The following is a 21,147-nucleotide window of genomic DNA, read 5'->3' on the forward strand; positions in this document are numbered from 1 at the left end:
CTTGCCTCCCTGGTAAGGAGCTGTGGCTCAGGCAAGCTGCGGCCACCCCAAGGGGAGAGCCACCAGTGTCTCCTGAGATCTGCGCCATGTTGGAACCTGGGGCTCTGGGAAAGCAAGCCACCAGCTCGCCTTCCTGGTAGTGACCCTGAGCCTACTGGTGCTGGGGCTGAGAATCAAATATCCCATCCTCCCCCACACCCTGTCCTGTTAGCAAATGGGAGCCAGAGATCTGAACATCTGTTGGGAAGTTGACTATCTGCAGTATAACAAAGGGAATTTCCTTCTGCCATCTCTTTGAAGGCAAATATTTTTATCACTGCTTTGCTTTGCTCTGATTGATGGTATTGCTCAATTCAATATTCTATTTTGGTAAGTTCTATAATGTTCTATATTTCATTTGATGTTGCTATACCTGATTGAAAGAACCACTATTGTGAAGACAATGAGATATACTATGATACCTATTACTGTTATCCTGGTAACCTGCTGTGAAGTTCTGCACCAGTTTTACTGTACTGTTTCAATTGGCATTGTTCTCTCTTGTTCAGTTTTATTTTATTAACTTCAAAATAATAAAAATTTTTTTTAAAAAATTAAGTAACATTTTAGGTACATGCTATTAAAATTTTTCAACCCTTTCTGGAATGCCATAAAATAAACAATACCAGTAATTGTCCCTAGCAGTTAGTATGATAAGAGACAACATAGCACGATTTCTTCCCTTTCCAACTAAAAATAATAATAAAGCTAAGGAGGAATATGGTTCATTGCAAATTTTAGTGTTATGGGTCTTTTCTTCATTATTTTTCATAGGTTGGTCAGTTGATTGAAGGAGTTAATGTAATATTTTTTGCCCCTCAGTTCAAAGTGGCAGGTGAGAATTTTGCAGACTAGTCATTTAATACTATGGCTCTCAGTACAAGATTATCAGAAACCCAAAAAAATTAGAGCAAATAAATCAATCACCCATAAGCAACATTTTAAAAACTTCAAGGAATTCTAATATTATGTAATTGAGTTGTAATTCACAAAGCCAACATAGCATTTATATAGATTCCTGTACTCACGTTGCCAGTCTCTTTTTCACTCTCCTAACAAAATTATTTTTTTGAGTTTTAAAGTAGCATTTAACTAACATGGAAGGTACAGGAATCCTGCCCCTGCACCCACAGAGCAGCACATTCATTAAACCGATAAACTTACACTGACTCATCACTGCCTACTTACATTTGAGTTCATTCTCTGTATTGCACATGCTATGGGTTTCAACAAACTTATAATGGTTCCCACTGTGCACTCACCATTATAGCATCCTCCAAAGGAGGAGGCTCACTGCCTTAAAAATCCTTTGTGCTTCGCCCATTCATTCCTCCTTCCTCTGCAACAATTGGCAGCCTCTGATTTTTTCATTGTCTGTGTAGTTTTGCCTTTTCAATGTTATACAGTCAGAAGCACAGAATGTATAACTTTTCAGACGGGCTTCTCTCCCGTAGGTGTATACATGTAAGATTTCTCCATGTCTTTTCATGACTTTGATAGCTCAGTATTTTTTGGCTCTGAGCAATATTCTATTGTCTGGGTATATCACAGTTAATCCATTCACTTACCAAAAGACATCTTGATTGCTTCCAAGTTTCAGCAATTATGATTGAATTGTCTATAAATATCTGTGTGTAGGTTTTTGTGTGAATTTTCAGGTTGAAGGTGTTTTCAACTCTAGTACTAGATTCATCTATTTCTCCACGCGATTCTGTCAGGTTTTGTCTCATGTATTTTGACACTTCCACTGTAGGATATATTTATATGAAGAGGTCTTCTTACAGAATTGACCCTTTTACCATATTACATGCTCCTCTTTATCCTGAAAATTTTCCTTGCTCTGATGTCAGTTCTATCTGAAGTAAATATAGCTATTCAAGATTTGTTTAGATAAACATGACATATTCTTCACCATCCACTTCCTTCTAGTTTATGCCAGTCTTTATTTACACCCACTTTCTGATAGACATTTGCCCTGACAATTTTTCTTTTAATTGGTGTATTTACACCATTGACACGTAAAATGATTACTGATATTTTGGCTCAACATCTAACATGCTGTATACTTCTTTCTTTTTATTATTCTTGTTTTGTTTTCCTTTTTTTTTTTTTTTCTGGTTTGCTTCCTAAATAACAGATGTAATCCTTATCTTGTTTCTGTGTCAGTAGTGTGATTTCTTCATCCAGCCACTTTCAAGATTTTCACTTTACATTTTGGGGGATTAAAAAGTATGCATAAGGTATAAAGTGTTTTGTTTCATTTCATTTCATTATTAACTCAAATTGCCCTTTTGTGGAACATTTATTGAGATCAACATTTTTGCTGAATAACAGATAACTTATTCAAGTTGCCCAATATCTTTTGCCTAAATCACTTTTTACTTTTGTATTGAAGCATTTAATTGCTACTTTAACTTTAAAATGTTGTCCCACATGTTAGTTGACAAGCATTCCAGGTTTAACTTACAGTGGTAAAATCAGAAGGGACATATTTACATGGAGCACCCTTGCTTGATTTTTTTTAGACTCACATCAAGTGGCAGCAGTTTATGACAGTAAACAACTGACCTTTTAAAGAATTATCAATACATACAGATGGGAAAAGCATATTTCTGCAGAAAAAACAATAAATGAAAAATTTTGTTCAGGAACAAATGCAAAAGCAGATTTATTTACATGTTGATTAGCTGTGGAACGAAAGCATAAAACCTTCACTTATTTTTCATGAATAAATTAAAAATCTATAAAAATCTACCATTCATTTTATCAATAGTAGAGCAAAAGTAAACAAAAAAATAAAAAAATTAAGAAACAACGGAAAGGGGAGAAGAGAGACACATCCAGATATAAAACCAGAGAAAGATGCTTGCCTCAAAGGAGTGTTAGAACCATGCATGACGTGGTACCCAATGTACCCTGCCCCAGGCCCCTGGAGAATGGGCACTGGAAATGAGCTTTAGTTTAATCCACAACCCTCTGATTTTTTAAAATTTGTACAGATTATTATTTTCCAGAAGTCTGAAGAAAGGCACTAGAGAGAAGAGAAACTGAGTGGGTTTTTTTTTTTTTGGTTTTGTTTTTGTTTTTTTTTTATCGGTACTGGGGATCGAACTCATGACTGCCTGCTTGCAAGGCAGGCGCTTATGCCGCTGAGCTAAATACCCAACACCCCCCCCCCCGCTGAAAAAACACACACAAAAGGGAAAGGAGAGAACGTGAGCAAGGAAAAGAAGAAGAGCTGGGTAAGATTACTCCTCTTCGTCTTTGCAGGGTCCTGCCTCCTGCTGTGACCTCTTGTGCAGTTTGTAAACATCCTTTCATTTAATCTCAACCAAAACACCATCACTTCCAGGAAACTTGGAGCCGTCTAACTCTCCCGTCTCACTTTTCACATACTGTTGATGTGCACATTGTATTAATTATACCACTAAATATTTTCACATGTATCTATTCTTGTCAAATATAAAAATATTTCCTTAGTTCAGATCACATTCCCCTTTGCGAAGGTAGCGGAGTCCACCTCTTGTATCTTTCTTTGTTTCTTTCCACACTCTCTGCAGAGTCATTTTCAGTGTGCTCTTCTTCTGAGAAATGTAATAGGAGATATTCATAACTCTACAGCCAGATTTTAATGAAACTTAAAAAAATCTTTATCCCTAAAACATTACAGGAATTTTTTCATAGGTTTAACTATTAATAAAATGCCAATACTGATAATTTTCAAAAGTTGAGCATTGAAAAGACAGGACATAATTTTATGCAGTTCTGGGTCAAGAGATCTGTGTTCTTTATCCCCCCTGAGAAACAGACAAGAAAATAACAACAATATCAGTAAAGTATATTTTTGAATACTGTATTTGAGAGACAGTATCATATTGCCACCAGCAAATTTAAAACATAAAACTGATCATGTTCTTTCAGTTTAAATTTTCCATGATTCTTCATTGTCTATAAAATGAAGTGCACATGATTTAATAAACATAATAAGTGCTCCCCTCCAGCTCATGCCCTGGAATCTCTCTCATCTGGATCCTGCCCATATCTTCAATCTCAGCTCCTATCAATTTCTATTCTTGTTCACATTCTGGCTATGCTGAGTGACTTCCTTCTCTGAATTCTCAATTTCAGCTCACAGTTTTAGGAGCCCAAAACTAATGTTAAAAACTTATACCAGTTCAACTTACCAAACTTCATTGGAGCAAATAAAATGACCATACAATAGAGCAGCCTTCCACAGAATATCCCACACTACCACATGAGCAAGTCAGAGCCAGAGAAAAGGAAGTGCTCTAGAGAAGCAGCCTGGTGGGCTACAGTTCATATTTGCCTTATATGCTTATGTTTTGGCAGCTTTAAGTCTCTATTGGCTGGAAGTTCAGATATTATGATTGGCTGAGATTCAACTGTTCAGTTATTAGTGGATCCTCAGATTGCATAATTAACAAATCAAGATGAATTACAACACTCTACGGAAGCTGCTGGGAACCAAACTTAAATCTATCTAGGGCTCAGAGCAAAGGTACTGCATTCAATCCTCAGTTCTCTGTACCATTAAAAATGTCCACTTGTTATAATTTTAAATAAATACATCAATATTAATATTGATCATCATTCAAAAGTCATTGGAAAGAAACAAGTTTCAATAAAATTTTCTCTTGGTAGGAAGACTAGGAGAAATATTGTTTTCCTCCCCATTTTCCATCTACATGGAATCATTTCATAATGTTTTTAGTTTTTTCTGTAAAATAAACACTTTTAATTGCTTGTGAACATCTTAATTACATACATACAGCTGGAGATACAGTAGATGCCTACCCAAGTCTCATGATTGCTTTAATTAAGCACTAAATCTATGCTTCTCTGAGTTTTTCCAAGTCAGACCTTGTGTGTATCAGTCCTCTTTCTAGTTCCACATTTTCTCAACACTAGAAAGAAGACAAAGTGACTTTGGACAGATAATATGTTGACAATGCACTTTAGTTTTCTCCCCCGGTAAAGCTCTTTAATTGTACATTGGAAATGTGGTCTCTCACTACTCGTCTCTATTGGAAGTGGATATTCTTTACCTTAAGTGTTTACGATTTGAGCTGCTCAAGCTGCCAGGTTGCTGCCATATTTCTCCTCGCATCAGTGTCAGAGACAGCCCGGGCAGTCACCGTTTATTTGTAATTGTGTTGTTAAGGATGGAAATAAGCGGAAACAGTAGGAAACTGCAGTCTCTCTGCTGGACAGTCTGGCCTCTAAACCTGTAAGACTGTCCAATAAAGAACAAATTATTTCACTGAGCAAAAGTGGGGGAAAAATAGTGTCAAGCTGTCAGCAGTGAAAATATAGAGGTGTCATTTCCCAGTAATTTAGGAAACTGGAACATATCTTTCCTCAGACAACGTGTGTGTGTGTGTGTGTGTGTGTGTGTGTGTGTGTGTGTGTGTGTGTAGGAAATTTATCAAAACTACAGGACTTATTTTTTCAGAAGATATACTGCTTCCAAACTTTAATATCTATTATTTTTCTTTCTCTGATACACATGCTTACATGAGCCCTTAGAATTTTACACACTTTTTCTTCAACCTCAACATCTATCCTTACTTTAGCAATTTTTCATTCATCCTAGAAGATTCAGCTCAAATTCTACATTTTCCTGTGAAATGTTCTCAGACTGCTCTAGGCAGAGTTTCATGCTCATATTTCTATTTAAACAATTTACTCCACGTAGCAATCATCATCTATTGAAATGGATTGTGTACATGTCACAGATAGAGGAAATATAGTTTGATCTTGTAATCCAAAAGCCAAATAAAATAAATACTTTTGAAGCAAAGATCTCAGCACTGTGACTATATAATTATCATACTCCAGCATTTACTAGGCGTGGGAACATCAACAAAACTAAAACTTTACTTTTTCAATATTAATATTAGAATAATAATAAACTGTATCTCATGGAGACATTGTGAGGATTAACTCAGATAATATTTATATGACACTTTGAAAAAGATCTGGCACACAAAAAGCAATAAATACTAGCTCTTGTCATAATGATCAATAGTAGCTTTGCTTTTGTTTAAATGAAATAAACTTACCTATATCAGGTAGGTAGATAGACACATAGATTGAATATAGATTAAATTGAAATGAAATTATCCCATGCATTTAAAATGTTTAAAGATTTTTTGCCATGCCCTCCCACCATGCTCTTTCTGTCATGGAAATACCCAATCAACAGCTAAATCCACTGCAAACTGTTAGGCAAAATATAATAAACCTTTCCTCCTTGTAGTGGTGGGTGTTGGGTCTTTCGTCCCAGTGATGGGAAGATGAGTAATGTAGGTACAGACAAAGTTCAATCATTTCTCAGCCTTTGGCTAACTTTAAGTGCAAATCAAATTTCAACATAAAACAGGGAAAATGCAAATATGTTTCTTTAAAAGGAAAGATAACTTTTAAAACTTTGTAACTATGATGCATTGTTTATCTTAAAAAGAAAAACCAAACCTCTGGTTGAGAAAATAAATTTATAATTCTACAAAATACAAGAAAAATTCAAAACTAAAAGAATTTGTATATTAATGTGATGTGAAAATAGGCCACAGATAGGACCAAGGTCATCACTGTAAATTAAGGAGTTATGAATCAGAGGTAACCTCCCAGGAACCGAGAACAGATGCCAAATTTCATTAGGTTAGTTAACTTTTCGCTACACAGCACTGCTGAACGATAGAGAACAAAATTTATAATTATCAGTCATGTTGGCTGACAGCTGCTTAAATGACCCACTGGAAAAACTGTTATCAAGTAAAATCAAATTCATTAGCCCATCATAGAAAGGGAGAGCACAAAACAGTGTAATGCAGAAGCTAGAGAAGGGTACTAGTTATAGAGAATTTCAGAGTCTGAAATCAAGCAGGCAAGGCAAATCTGTCAAGGTGGGATCCTGATATGAATTGAGCTGAGTTCATGATGCCATGGTTTAGAATCTGTGGGCATCTGATGGGGAGACTGGGTTTCCACGTCTTCATAAGGAAACTGATTTGGCTTTTGATAAGTGTGCTGTCCACCTAGGTGAGACATCTGCTGAGCCAAGAAATCCTTGGAACCAATGTGGTTCGCACTGGCATGTGTGAACTCTGTTCTCACTTCCAGACAGTTAGCTATGAGGATGCAAGCGGTCGCCTTTCTAAGTGGGATGACAAAGAGTGACTCGAGCCCAGTGTGTGGATTCTCCCAATTTCTACACCACCTAGGACACTCATTTTTAGGCTGAAATAATTTAAATGTTAAATAAAATATGTGGAAATGTTAGTACATGGTAGATGTTAATAAGTATTTATGTATTGCTTAATTTATGGAAGGCAATTTTTTAAATATAATTCAAGGACAATGGAAATGTCTTTCAAAAATAGACAGTATTTAAGTCACAAACAACAAAAATTTTCTGAGTTTACATTCCTTCTTTGTTCCCTGTAGATGAAATAATAAGCTTCCTTTTGTCTATCCGTAGGCAGTGCAGATAAGAAGGAGTAGCAAGAAAGGAATAAGGAGATAAAATATTATTTGGAGTCTAGAGTTGGAATATGAAGAATTTATGAACTTCTGTTCGTATCTTTGATGTTAAAAGATATGTGAATTAGGTCCAAGGACATACCTCAGCAGGATATGCACCTGCCTTGCAAGCGCAAGGTACTGAGTTTGATTCCTGGTACAAAAAAAAAAAAAAAAAAAAAGATACAGGAATTGAATTTTTGGGTTTGCACTAGAGATTCTTGTTCCCTTTTACTGACAGTTAATGGTAGAATTCTCTGATGCCAGCAAATGAGTTGGGCATTCTCTTTCAGTTAATTTGCAAGTCATACACAAGACTCCATTTCCAAGTAACAGTGAAAGAAGAATTGGTCCTTGGATCTTTCATATTCGGTGACAGCAGAGCCCGTAGAAGGAGGACATAAAGTGAAATTGAAAACCAGAAAGATTGTTCATATCGAATAGATGGACACTGGCATTTTCATTTACTTCAATAGCAAAAGCCCAGTGTTCCCACAGTTTCATGTCTTAAAAGGAAAAGTTCGGAAAAGGTGTTGTAAATAGCATTAGTCAGATTGTCCACCACAAGTTCATTTTTTGAAACAAATGTTCCTATGCCCAGCTACTAAATTAGATCTTTTACAGCAATACCTCACTGCTTTGCCAACTCACTGTCAAGAATTCAGTACACTGGAGCATTTTCTGTTCCTAAAGAATATTAAAGTATCATCCTTAATCAATGTGTGCTGGCCTTCAGACATTCTTCTCCCATTCTTTCAAATATTGGTTGATCATCAAATTCAAGCTGCTACCCAGTGGGGGAATTACTAAAATTCAGAATAAGGCAGTTAAGGTTGCATTCAGCTCATTCCACAGTGCTATTTATGGTGGCAAAATCCCACTGAAGAGCCATCCAGGCCCACGAGAGAGGACAAAGCAGACATTAAGGTCTTCTCAGTTTCCTTCCAACTTACTCTTTGGTCATCTTCAGTGGAGGGCTTCTGTTCTCATGAGTATAATACGACTTCTGCAGCACAGGACACTACAAAGTCTGCACTCCAATGGGAAGCATGCAATACAAAAGGCAAATAGGTGCACTCTGGCTGTGTCTGCTCACTTCCAAAATTCCCTAATGTCGCGCTCAACAGCTGCTCCTCATACCCATGGTTCTGAACCAAGTTACTCCATGGCACAGCTGCACATTTATGCAAGTCGTGACAGGATATTTTAAATTTTGAAGACAGCATAGTAATAAGATTTATCAGACATGGAGCTATTAACTCACACAGATTCAGTTTCAATATTTGTTATCCAAGATTTATCTTTAAAAGACAGTGAATGTTATTTTTTAAAAAGCAACTCATATTAAAATTAATACATACAAAGAAATGAGAAAAGTGTTTCCAGTGTTCAATCTGATTCCAAACTTTGAAACATTGCACTCACTTAAAGCAGAAAACTTCCATTAATATGTAATTTTGGTTGGTCCAGAATGAAATCAAAATGGTTTTCTCTTGGCTAATGTTTAGAAGTTTTTCAAGTGGCTACTATCTGGTTAGAACATGTATATTTACTAAATTGTTTAGATAGAACCACTTACAACTGTTAGGCATTTCTTTGGTTTAAGTGAGAAAGATACCCAGCCACTAAAGAAGTTTGCCAAATTCTATCTGATTCCTTTCACTATCTTTAGCTGCAAGGGAATGTGGCAGAGGAGAACATTAGTCAGACACAAAACTAGGTTTCTACTAATAATGGAAAAGAGGAAGAAACGAATATCAAGCAGACAGCAAGCTATCTCTGTGGCAAACAGAACAAGACTTTTAGCACTAAGATTACTTTTCTTCCTAACACTTCATGTTCAAGTTTAAACTAAAGACAATTTGATAACTGGAAATAATACAATAAATTGCCAGCCAATGCTCCTGCTTATTATTCACATTTTTTGATGTCACTTAGGTGTATTTCACAGAAACTACATTGCTTAGTTAATTCATGTGATATTATAAATTCTAAATTGTGCTGTTTGTTGTCATCGTCAATTGCAAAGGACCTGACAGCTGGGGGTTTAGTTATATATTCTATGGGATCTTGCTAACACTTGACAAAATTGTATGTCGATAATTAAGAGGATTAGTTCAACTTTCCAAACCCCCACAGAGGATGTAATGTAGGAATTAGAAATTTAAGATTCTGTATCTAGTAAAGACAAAACTTGAAGCATTTACTGAAGCACTTAAAATTGGCATTCATATACATTAAAGTCATTCTCAGTCAATAACCTGGGGCGATGTTGAATTAAGGAAGGCAATAATTATCGAAGAATAGGTTCTTGAAGACTATTTTACCGCACCATATATATTGCATGATGACAATCGTAATGTGAGCCCATAAAAGAGATAACCAAATAGTACTTAAGGAATGAAAATGCCCATCCTAAATTTAACTTCAGCAAATGGAAATTCACTTAGATTATGGAAGATTGGTATAATGTGCTTCTTTCTAATCACACCCAGAATCACTTAAATGGTAAAATACGCAGTGGCTATATCTGCCTGGAAATTACAAGCACAGAATGTGGAGTTACTGACTTATTTTTTAAAAGGCACAATACCCTTGGTAAAAGTGACAAAAATTGTATTCCAAGTCAAAATTTCCAACTAAGTCTTCAAAAATAACTGAAGCAGAATATAGCTTGGCTATAAATTAACAATTCTCCCCTGCCAAAAGTATTTTAAAAGCTAAAAAAGCATAAACTTTAGATGAAAGATTCAGTATACTTGGAAGTCTTTTGTTGTCCATATTGTTGCGTGTCTGTCATAGAGACATTGGTACAAATGATTTTGTTGTTTAAATATCCAGCACTGGCTTAAACTAGTGTCATTATGGAGTAAGAAGTGTGGAAGTATTATGTGTCCCCTTTACAGGTACATCTGGGAGGGGCTTCAATATCTAAAGGACAAGTTCCTTCCCTTCTGTGCTGTCACGGGTGAAGTCCCCTAACCAAACAGCCCTCAACAGAACAACGGACTCAGGCAGCAATCACCTCTGAGTAGTGGACTTCAGTTCCCTGCTAGCCTGCAGAATTTATCAGACAAATCAAACACTTGGTCTCACATGAGCCACGGTGGCTCACACTCTTGTCATTACAAGTCTTGATGTCCAGAATCCTGCCATTCAAATTCTGCTCAGGGACATTGCCCCTGTTGGCCTCCCGCAAACTCGGCAGGTGTGTGAGCAGCAAACTTCTCTGGGTCTCTTATGTTCAATGTCGGGGTCACATGTTTGGCCATCTCTAACTCTCGAGTGGAAATTCCTCCCTCACCGCGGGGTAAAGAGGAGGTGATCAAAGCAGTTATAAAAACATGGAGATCAAAAAATATGTCATACTTCATAAGCACACATTAAATTAATGTTACTAATAAAATGGCAGGGATTATAATCATAATTAATATAGATTTTTCACATGCCAAGTACTGTAATGAGCTTTCTACATATATGTTGTCAGATAATTCTTCAAACAGCTCTCTGAGAATTATCAATTTAATAAAGAAATGGGGCTTACAGAAGGAAAAACATCTAATCAAGCCATACAAGTTGAAAATTAACTAAGATTTAAATTTATATAATTCTTCTGGACATCTTTACCCTAAAACACAAAGCAAACTTAAAATACTCTATACATATAATAATCTACATACCCTAATCCATTTATATCAGTCTTATTAATATACCATCTAATGGCTTTCAGGACAGAGTTCATTTTTTTCTTTTTTATTTTTCAGTTTTTTATTTGAAAGAGAAGAAAGAACAAACAGAAAAATCAAGATGAAGCAAACTTTAAAAAAGCAAAATGACAACAACAAAAAAAAAGCTACATAGGTTTTCAAAACAAGATGATAGCAATTTAACAATGGTTGTTACCTTCAAAATATTCGCTCATGTTATCAGAAACAGAATAATACAAAACAGAAAAATGACATAAAACACAGGCAGAAGGAAATCCCCCATAGTGCCACAGTATAAATTTCCATCCTCCCAATAGATGTGCAGACCACCAGCCCCGGGCCTGCAAAGCCAATCAAACAACATAAGCATCAAGCTATTCCTCTCACTTCGGTAGCTATCATCTCACCTGAGTCCTCTGAATCAGCCAACTGCTTCCAGGGAGCGGGGCATGTTCTTCAGGTTTCCCATTTCGTGTGCCAGCTGGTTAACAGGAAGGCAAGCTTTGTCTTCTTGCTGAATAGTCTCCTCCCGACCCCCATCATGGAGCCAATAGGCAGAGTTCATAAAACATGTATAATATGACGAACTTTTTTTTAAAAAAAATGGTTAGTCAATTGTATTTTTGACAAGCAATTTCATCATGAGACTTAAATATGTCCACTTAAAATATAAATTCATAATCAAAAATAAAATTTTCGGTTACTATTAAAGTACACTGAAAAATGAATTTTGTAGGTATAACTTTTATGAAAATCAATAGTTTTAACGGGTTTCATTGTAAATAGATCTAATTAGATGGACTTCTTTGAGTTGAGCATGATAGAACATCATTCAATATTATTATCATGATCTTCTTAAAAAGACAAATTGAACCACTACCACTTTATTTTGATGAGTTACACAAAGTAAGCTGCAAAAACTCAACATTAAAATAGTAATTTAAAACGTTTCTTCTCTGTATAATTAATATACACTAATAAAATATCATGTCATCTACTAATAGTAAGATTTAAGTAATTATATAAAAGAATCTTTGAGCTACCTAATCCACCGATGATGTAAATATGGCAAAATGTACACACAAAGTGCATCATTTGTTCTTTTGTTTCCAAGGTCATGTGTCACATGGGAAACTGATTCTCCCAAAATTTTCCTATACTGTAAAGTTTGTGAAATGTTAGTATGAGACTGTGAAGACAGCTTTCTCTTTAAAAATATCATTTGTATATTTCTGCCACAATACTCAGCACTATCCAATACTCAGCAGTATTAGCAAGTTTCTCCACAGTTCCGGCCACATTTTTAGTTATTTTGAAGCCACAGCCTCAGTTTACAAGCTAAACGTTCATCTTATATTAACATGCCATTTGACTTCATTTGTTATTACAAAACTAGTGTTTTTTTTAATAATTACTAAAAAGCATTCTGAATTAAGTAGAGAACTGGAGAAGATTTTGATATGTGATTTTAGACCATACCATACCATACCATTATTTGTTAATAAAAAACAAATAATAAACGATTTTATTAACTCTCTGAAAGTCAAGGGGTGTAACATCACTTGAAGCAATTTTCTTTGTCCTGTTGTTATTGTTCTACTCTTCTTTATTTGGAAGGGAATTACATTCCCAGCTCTATTTTATTAAGCAAAATTGAACTAAATATTATTGCCAAAACCAGATATATTTTCTCATCTCCTCCACAATGTTTATTACCAGTTAAAGTCATTGATGCATATTAAATATATGTAATGATCACTTTCATCATGTGGACTTTGTACCTCCACATGACTTAGCTCTTTTTGTCCTCCATCTCCTTCCCATTTCAACTCCTCTTCCCATACTTACTTACAAAAGCTTTTTTCCCATTTTTATCTCTTCTTTTTCTTTTCCCCTCCTTCTTTTCCTCCTCCTCCCTTTCCTTGGTACCCTTCCCAACTGAGTACTTTTTTCCTATTTCATAATATCTAATATACATCCTGGTCCTTGTTTACACTCTCAGCTTCTCACACCAGAGAAACTACGTGATGTTTGCATGTGTTGTCTTGGTTGCTTTTCTCTTGATGCTGAGGCAAAATAACAGACTCCTAAAATTAAAGAAATAAAGATTTATTTAGTTCACAGTTTGTGGAGGTTTCAGACTGTAATCAGCCGACTCCAAAGCAGTGTGACATGGCACAGGGACAACACTTTAAGGCAGCAGGGACAGCCAAAGGAGCAAAGCAGGAAGAGGGGGAAGAGCAAGCTTCTTTTCCTCCTCTATTGTCAAGGCGCTATGCCCATTGGTGAATGTAGCACCCACACCATCTGTGTGCCCTCCTCTTACACAGGCTAAGGATGTTTACAAAGTGAGGACCCTGGCTCCCTGCTGAATGGGTTAAACCTCTGACCTTTCCAAATTGACACAATGAACAACATCCTAGTATACTAATAGTTTATCTTCTACACTCGAGGATATAGAGCAACTGAACTACTTAGTTAAGTTCCTAGATTTCTCAAGTTGACACAATGTATCAAACATAACAAGTGTTCAACTTATTTCACTTAAGAGTATTATCACACAGTTCATGCATTTAGCTACAAATGTCTCAGGCTCATCTTTCTTTATGATGGAGTAGTACTCCATTGTAGAAAAAAGATCTTTATCCATTCATTGGTTGATGGGCTACTGGACTATTTCAAAAATTTAGCTATTATAAACTATACTTCTAAAAATGTGGGTGAGCATATAGCCTTGTGGTATGAATGCTTTTGATTCCTTTGGGAAGATACCAAGAAGGGGAGTAGATGGGTCAAATGAATTCTCCACTCTTAGAGAGGAATCTTCACAATGACTTTCACAGGGATTTACCAGTCTGCACTCCCACCAACTGTGGAGTAGCGTTCCGTGTACCCCCAGTCTCACCACCACTTCTTATTGGCTGATTTATTGATGACAGCCATTCTTCTAGAGTGAGATGGAATCTCAGCATTCCTTTAATTTGCATCTTTTGAATGGCCAATAATTTTGAACATTTTCATACATTTATTTGCCATTCTACTGCCTCATCTGAAGTATCTATTCATGTCAGATGCCTATTATTGCAATCCTATTTTTGGCTGCCTATTTTTGGATCTTTAAATTTGGGGGAGTCCAGCTTTTTTAAAGTTCTTAATACATAGTATTCAAGATATTAGTCCTTTGTCTAAGGAACAGCTAAGATTTTTTTCCCACGGTGAGGGCTGTCTCTTCACTCTCTTGATGATTCCTTTTCTAGTGCAAAAAAGCTTTTAAATAAGATGAGATCCCAGTTGTTGATTCTGTACAAAATACTCCCTTGTGATCTGGGTTTGCTTCATAAAGTCCTTGCCTATATCTATGTCCTCAACAGTTCTACCTATTCTATCTTTCAGCAGATTAAGTGTTTTATTTTAATATTTATATCTTTGATCCATTTTGATTTTAGTTTAGTACCTGATGAGATACACGGGCCTAATTTTTATTTTCAACACGTGGAAAGCCAGTTTTTCCAACACCATTTATCAAAGATGTTATATTTTTTCCAGTAAGGGTGTTGGTCCTCTTTGTCAAACATAACATAGATGAGTGCATTTGGAGTTGCTTCTGTATTTTCAAATCCATTCTACTAATCCTCAGGTCTGTTTTTTTGCAGTTACCATACTATTTTCATCACTGTATCTTTGCAGTATGATTTAAAAATCAGGAATTTTGATGTCGCTTGACTTGCCATTGTTTCCCAGAATTACTTTTGCTATTGTAGGTCTCTTCTGGCACCAAATACATTTTAGGATTCTTTTCTCTGATTCTATAAGGCATGCTATTGGTATTTTGATTGGGATTTATTTTACAACAATTTTAGCAGTAGGGCTATTTTCACCATGTTGATTCATCCTACTCAAGACAAGGGATATCTTTCACTTTTTAACATCCTCTTTGTTACATCCTCTTTTCAGAGTACTGTACTGTTCACTGTAAAGGCCTTTCATTTCCTATGTTAGGTCAATTCCTAAGTATTTTATCTTTTTTTCAATGCTATTATGAAAAGTGTGGTTACCTTAATTTTTCTCAGTGAGTTTGTTGTGTCTCTTCAAGAATGCTACTGATTTTTGAGTGTTGACTTACAAAGCAATTATCAATACAAATAAAAACCAGGCACTAAAATTGCCTGCCATGTCTCAAAGGTGACACTGACAATGTGGAATGTGTGGTACTTATTAAAATTTCTCACCATTATAAGCAATTCAAAACTGTTCTAGAGGAAACCTAGACACCTGGGTCAAGTCTTAGTTCAGGTAGCAAGCAAAATTATTATCACCATCTCACTATATTCCGAAAAAAGTGTAAACTCCTATAAATAAATTTTGAGATTAATCTTAAAACAGCTAAAAACAATGAATTCCATTTCAATATAATAAGCCAAAGTTATTTTAAATTTCAAGTAGCATAAAAGAAATTTTCTGACTGACAAAATAGTAAAGATACCTTAGCAACCTTAGTTACTAAAGTACTTCCTTCAGTAAGATAGAATTATAAATCATCTAAAACTGGTTACTTGATAAGAGTAACAACCAGTTCATCAGGGCAATTTGGACCAGCATTTTATTCATTAAGATTTGCCTTTAGCCCCTCACTCCACTGTGATCAACAACTAAATCTATTAGATTGGTAGACTGCAAATTTGCCCAATTCCACCCAGTTTTCTATCTTGAAAAAACTATCTTTTGTAGTCACCCAAGCCACGCTGTATTATCCTGTAAGTTTCTTTCTTAATCTCTCTCTTTTTACATGTTACTAGGACCATGCCATACTAGCGTCCTACCGTCTAGCAGAAAGTTTAAGAACTTGACAAGTTCTTTTCCTGGAGATGCTTACGGGTATTTTTAGCATGATTTCACACATAATGCAAAGTAGAGCAAAAAACAGTCTACTACGTTGAGCTCTTAAATAACTCTACTTCATCTCTCTTAAATGAGAATAATATTAAAACATCTGAAAGCATGATTCCATCCACAAACATCAGGAATTATGTACTTCGTTTTAGAGATGTTATCTAATTTATCATCTCAACTGGAGTATTTTAACAGATTAGTTTATATTATGTTGAGACAAGCACAAATCAGAACTGAACCTGATAAATAGATGTAATCATCAAAACTCTCATTCATATTTTTAAACCCAAAGACACTGAATCCTCAAATCCCCAACCATGAAACAAAGAAAGAAGAAATGCAGAAAGAAAAATAGTAAAATAGTTATAAGACAAGGAAAATATTTTTGCTGCACCCTAAATAGTCACTTTGAATTTGCCCAAAGGCCAAATCATTCTGTACAAAACTTTTGCAAAAATTTGTGAGCTGACCTAATTTAGAATAATGACATTCTAAAAGATTTGGATACCTTTCAGAATCCTTTTTTGTTCAGTTGGTAATGACCAAAGCTAAAATGTGCTTCTCTTGGAATTGCTTTGTTTTCCTATTCAAAACATTAGCGAGTGTAATAGTACTTCATTTCTGCCAGTTAAATTTATCATGTAAAGCCAGGGGAAAAGTGCCAAGAGAAAGACACATTTCCCTAGCAAGCTGAAAATATAAAAGCTTGAGTAGTCATTCATGAAATAAATATAACATATACATGAAGATTTAGGGAATTTAAGGCATCAAATAAATGGTTTTTCCTCTCCCTAATCCGAAGACAATGGCGACATGGACTCACCCCTGTGTCACCTTTCTTCTAATGAAGCACATAGGAGAACACAGTTTTAATGGGCAATTCTGCCAGGCGTCCAATGACTTTCCCTTGAGTAACAGATGAATCTTCAGGCAAAGGCAACACCAGGTAGTTTCAGGCTCCCCGCAAAGATGAGAACAGAGTCTGAAACTCAAGCATTCTGCAGCTATCAAGCTAGAAGAGAGAGAAAAAGAGGGAAATTGCTCAAGTCATGCTCCAAAACTTTCCAGGTGGGCCATGTTTCATCAGAAGAGCAACTAAAGTATGGAGAAAGAAACTGGGATTTTCAGCGGCACGAAGTCCTTCCAACATGAGGGGAAAAGAAGGCCAGGGATGAAACATAGTGCACTAACACAGATGTGTACTTTGAAATTCCTGTTTGAAAGCTGGGAGAATTTCCAGGAAACACCAGGTTATATGAATCAAAGTTTTTTATTTTGAGTCAAAATTGGGTAAAATTATTTTTTAAAAGAAAGAAATGCTTATAAACTTACATATTTGATTTTTTGTTCTGGAGAATTGTTGACAGACAGTACATTAAGTAACTTTTACTGAAAGTCTTATAAACTGAGAACATAAGAAAACAGTCAAATGATCCATTGAAGTACTTCAGTGTGAGGAAAGAGACACCATAAAACTATTTAAATGTGAGAAAGACAGAAGTTGTAGATGAAACATCCCAAACCATCTGAACAGAATTGAGAAAAGACTCAGTGCATCAATAAAAATTTCAGAAGATGGAGAATATTCGACTCAGTTTAAAATTCCAGAGATTTCAGTGAAGTACAGAATAAACTACACTTGAGATCAATGGCTCCTATACTTACATTGTCCATCACAGTGGACAATACTCTTAATTTTTCCCAACAGAGTTGTCTAGTCCAAATCTCTGTTCGTGTGACTGCCCAGCATCAAACAACTATAGTAGCCCATGAGACTTTAAATGCTTTGTTTTGTAAATTCCAGAGCTGCTAATATTTAATGATCACCCAAATGCTCTAAGCAGAGTATAACTTGACAGATTGAGTCTATGACTTATGAAAGAAGCTGCCTTAGGGTGAACTTTAACTGCTGAATGACAGGTAAAAGTTTTCCAATATTCAGATTTCTATCAATGATTAGTAAGTAATATATATTGAAAATCACTCTTCCCCATAATCATAGTTAAGCTGAGATAAACTATCCAAATTTCACAAAAGATGACATTTCCTTAGTTTCATCCCAGTTCTCAAGAAGCTAGATAATTAAATTTTATTGAGTACTCTCAGAGAAAAATATTGTTTGGAAATCTATGCTAGAGGTCCACAAGATCTTTATTCCATTGAAAAAATTACCTTTTATTAGTTTTTGCAATTAAAACTAATTGGTTAAAAATTTTTGTTCTGTCCACATTTAAAATCATTTTAATATACCGTTTGATCTCAAAATTTAATCATTGTGTAATAAGTGAAACTGAATCATGATGAGCACTATATTGTTATTTATAAAAATTATTCTGCTACACATATTTTTAACTATATAAAAATCATATTGGAATTATTTATGTCAAAAAACAAGAAAAATGTTAATTGTCATATTAGTGTTAAATATTAATTTTTTATTTCTTTGCATAATATTTATATTGACTATTCCATTCATAGAATGATTTCATTTAGTCATCATAGTATTTAAAAGAATGAGTAATTAAATCTCATTTTTCAATAAAATCCCACAAATAATGTCCTGTTATATTTCTTTAAGTTCCCAGAACTGTTCATGGTTTAAATTAGAGATTGATAATAATACAGGATGCTAACGGTTGTTTTGGGAAATTTGTTCATTCATTTAACACATCTTGGTCATTTTCAATTCCATTCCCTTCCCTGCTTTCCTCTTCTCTTTCCCAAAGCCTCTCCCCACTTCCAGAAGTCTAGTTTCCTCTTGTGTCTCACTTTATTCTGTTTTGTTTTTGCTTTCGCCTCTCATATAAGTGAAACCCTACCTTATTTAACTTGTGTTTCTGGTTTCCCTCACTTAACATGATCATCTCTAGTTTCACCTGTATCCCTGCAAGTAACGTGATTTCATCCTTCTTTGTAAATGCATAATGCTTCATTGTGTATATTTACACATTTTCTTTACTCATGCCTCTGTTGATAGTCATCTAGGCTGTTTCTACAGCTCAGCTTTGATGAAGTAATATATAAACATGGGTACGTAGTTTTCACGCAAAACCTATCCTTGATGTAGAACAAAGGCCCTTAGCTTCCCATTTCATAAAATGGGATGATTCTGATGGGAGTCTGTTTCCTAGCAAGCTTATCTACAGTTTGGTCTCAGAAAATTTGGAGCTATGTGTCATTGGATGCAAAGACAAAATTAAATTATTAATTTAATTAACAGAAAGCATACATTTTTTCCTATGGGTGAATGAAATAGAATGAAAAGTATTTTTTCCATCAATTATAACAAACTGGAATAAATACAAATTCTTCAACCCAAGTTTCTTCATTGCCAATGTGACACATACACTAAGAAGTGTTCTACTGATAGAAATGGGTTTGCGCTGATGGTGATACTCACCTGACCCCTGATTTAACCACACTCGCCTAACACTGTGACCCTCCCTGGTGGCTCCTCTACATTATCTCTGTCTCGGAGGCATCTTTGGCTGCTGCTTCTTCCTCAGACCTCTCAAGGCCGAGTTTCAGGCCCTGCCACTCACGAGGGGCTCCCCCTCAGCAGTCTTTGGTGTACTCTTTCCGCCCCTGAGTGTGTGTAGACATGATCGCATAATTCACCAAGCTCTACTTTCCTCACCCCTGGGTTATTAGACATATTCTCATAGATCTATGAATATATAAATGCATAGGACTTGTATCTCCAAGTAGATCAAGAACTCTATGGGGGACCAAACTCTTTCCTTAGCCAACATTGTTTGCTCTAATACAGAAAGGAAAAATAAGAGGAATTACTTACTCTATTAATTATCAAGGTTAAACTAAACACAATTTATAAGATCCAAGACTTTCCTATTTCTTCTTGATGTCACTTAGCCTAATAATGACCAATAAGTTTGTTCTTTGATCTATTTATTTAAAATGACATTAATTCCTCAAGGTATAAATTTCATAAGAACTAAGAAAGTCTGACTTGATATTTTGCTGCCATACACTCTCAAAAGTGTTATATCTGGCTAAAGCAAATGGCTCAGGGGAGCTGCCTATGGTTTACTTAGATGGTCTTATAATTTAGGTATACCTGTTTTATAAGTCAGTGCAAAATCACTTGAATCCTGTTGACCTTGGATTAATAAATAAGCCATTATTTTAATCTCTAGAAATCTCAGAAGATTCTCAAGTTGTAGAAATCAATTAGCTGTAAAATAATCTTAGTCTTAAATTTCTCTTTTTCTTATAGTAATAATTCTATATTTAAATGCATGTTAGAATGCATTGTTTTGAATTCAGCTTTAAACTGAAAAAAACATCTATTAGGTCCCAAGTTAGAAACTGTAAACAAACTGGGGTCGATATGTTTCACAATTTTCTAGGTCTACGATATTCACCCTAATCCCAGCCTTTTAAAGGATCCTATTGCTCATGAAGCTAGAAGAGAAAGTAAGTCAAATTCTTTCTCCTCTTACATAATGAGACCATAGTTCAAAGACCTTTAGTTTCTAATAGACTTTCACTAACAATTATCTTCTTTAAGAATAAGGAACGATATACTGAAATAAGAGTAAATATTTCCTGACTCTTATGGATATTCACAATAGGTTAAGAAAAATAGAAAAATAAAATGTGTCTAGACCATAGTAGGATCAATTCATTGTACCCCTCTTGGCAGACTAAGGAGGATTGTGAAAACTTCTTTTGACTGGTTCTTAACTCTCAGCAGAAAATTGAACCAATAAGTTTTACAAAAGAGTAGTAATCACCGCAACAGTATATTTCATATGCTTTGGGAAAGTAATCTGGAATAGCAAAGGTTTAAGAGAGATCTCCAATGCCAGCCTTACCCTGAATGCCTTTCTGCTTTTCTTCAGCAAAGTAATGTTGAATAATTTACTGTTTCAATTTCCTCATACATAAAATAAGAATAAAAATAGAAATTCCCTTACAGATTTGTCATAAAGGAGATAATCCTTAC

The 21,147-nt window shown here is 35.2% G+C and overlaps 1 long non-coding RNA gene across 1 annotated transcript in view; it reads right to left on the reverse strand.

Annotated features, from left to right (window-relative positions):
- Nucleotides 1-3,222: 3,222 nt before the first annotated feature.
- The window catches only part of LOC134478218 (uncharacterized), a 40,074-nt gene continuing 22,149 nt past the window's right edge, over nt 3,223-21,147 (reverse strand). Inside the window, exons 2-5 of the long non-coding RNA XR_010050705.1 lie at nt 17,002-17,190; nt 11,696-13,375; nt 5,106-5,293; nt 3,223-3,623 (exon numbers count right to left, since the gene is read on the reverse strand). This is a non-coding gene — a long non-coding RNA (uncharacterized LOC134478218). The remainder of the gene's footprint in view (nt 3,624-5,105; nt 5,294-11,695; nt 13,376-17,001; nt 17,191-21,147) is intronic.

Source organism: Cavia porcellus, unplaced genomic scaffold (genome assembly GCF_034190915.1).
Source record: "Cavia porcellus strain 051 isolate PalLab524CR breed Dunkin Hartley unplaced genomic scaffold, mCavPor4.1 scaffold_12, whole genome shotgun sequence".
Taxonomy (NCBI): Eukaryota; Metazoa; Chordata; class Mammalia; order Rodentia; family Caviidae; genus Cavia; species Cavia porcellus.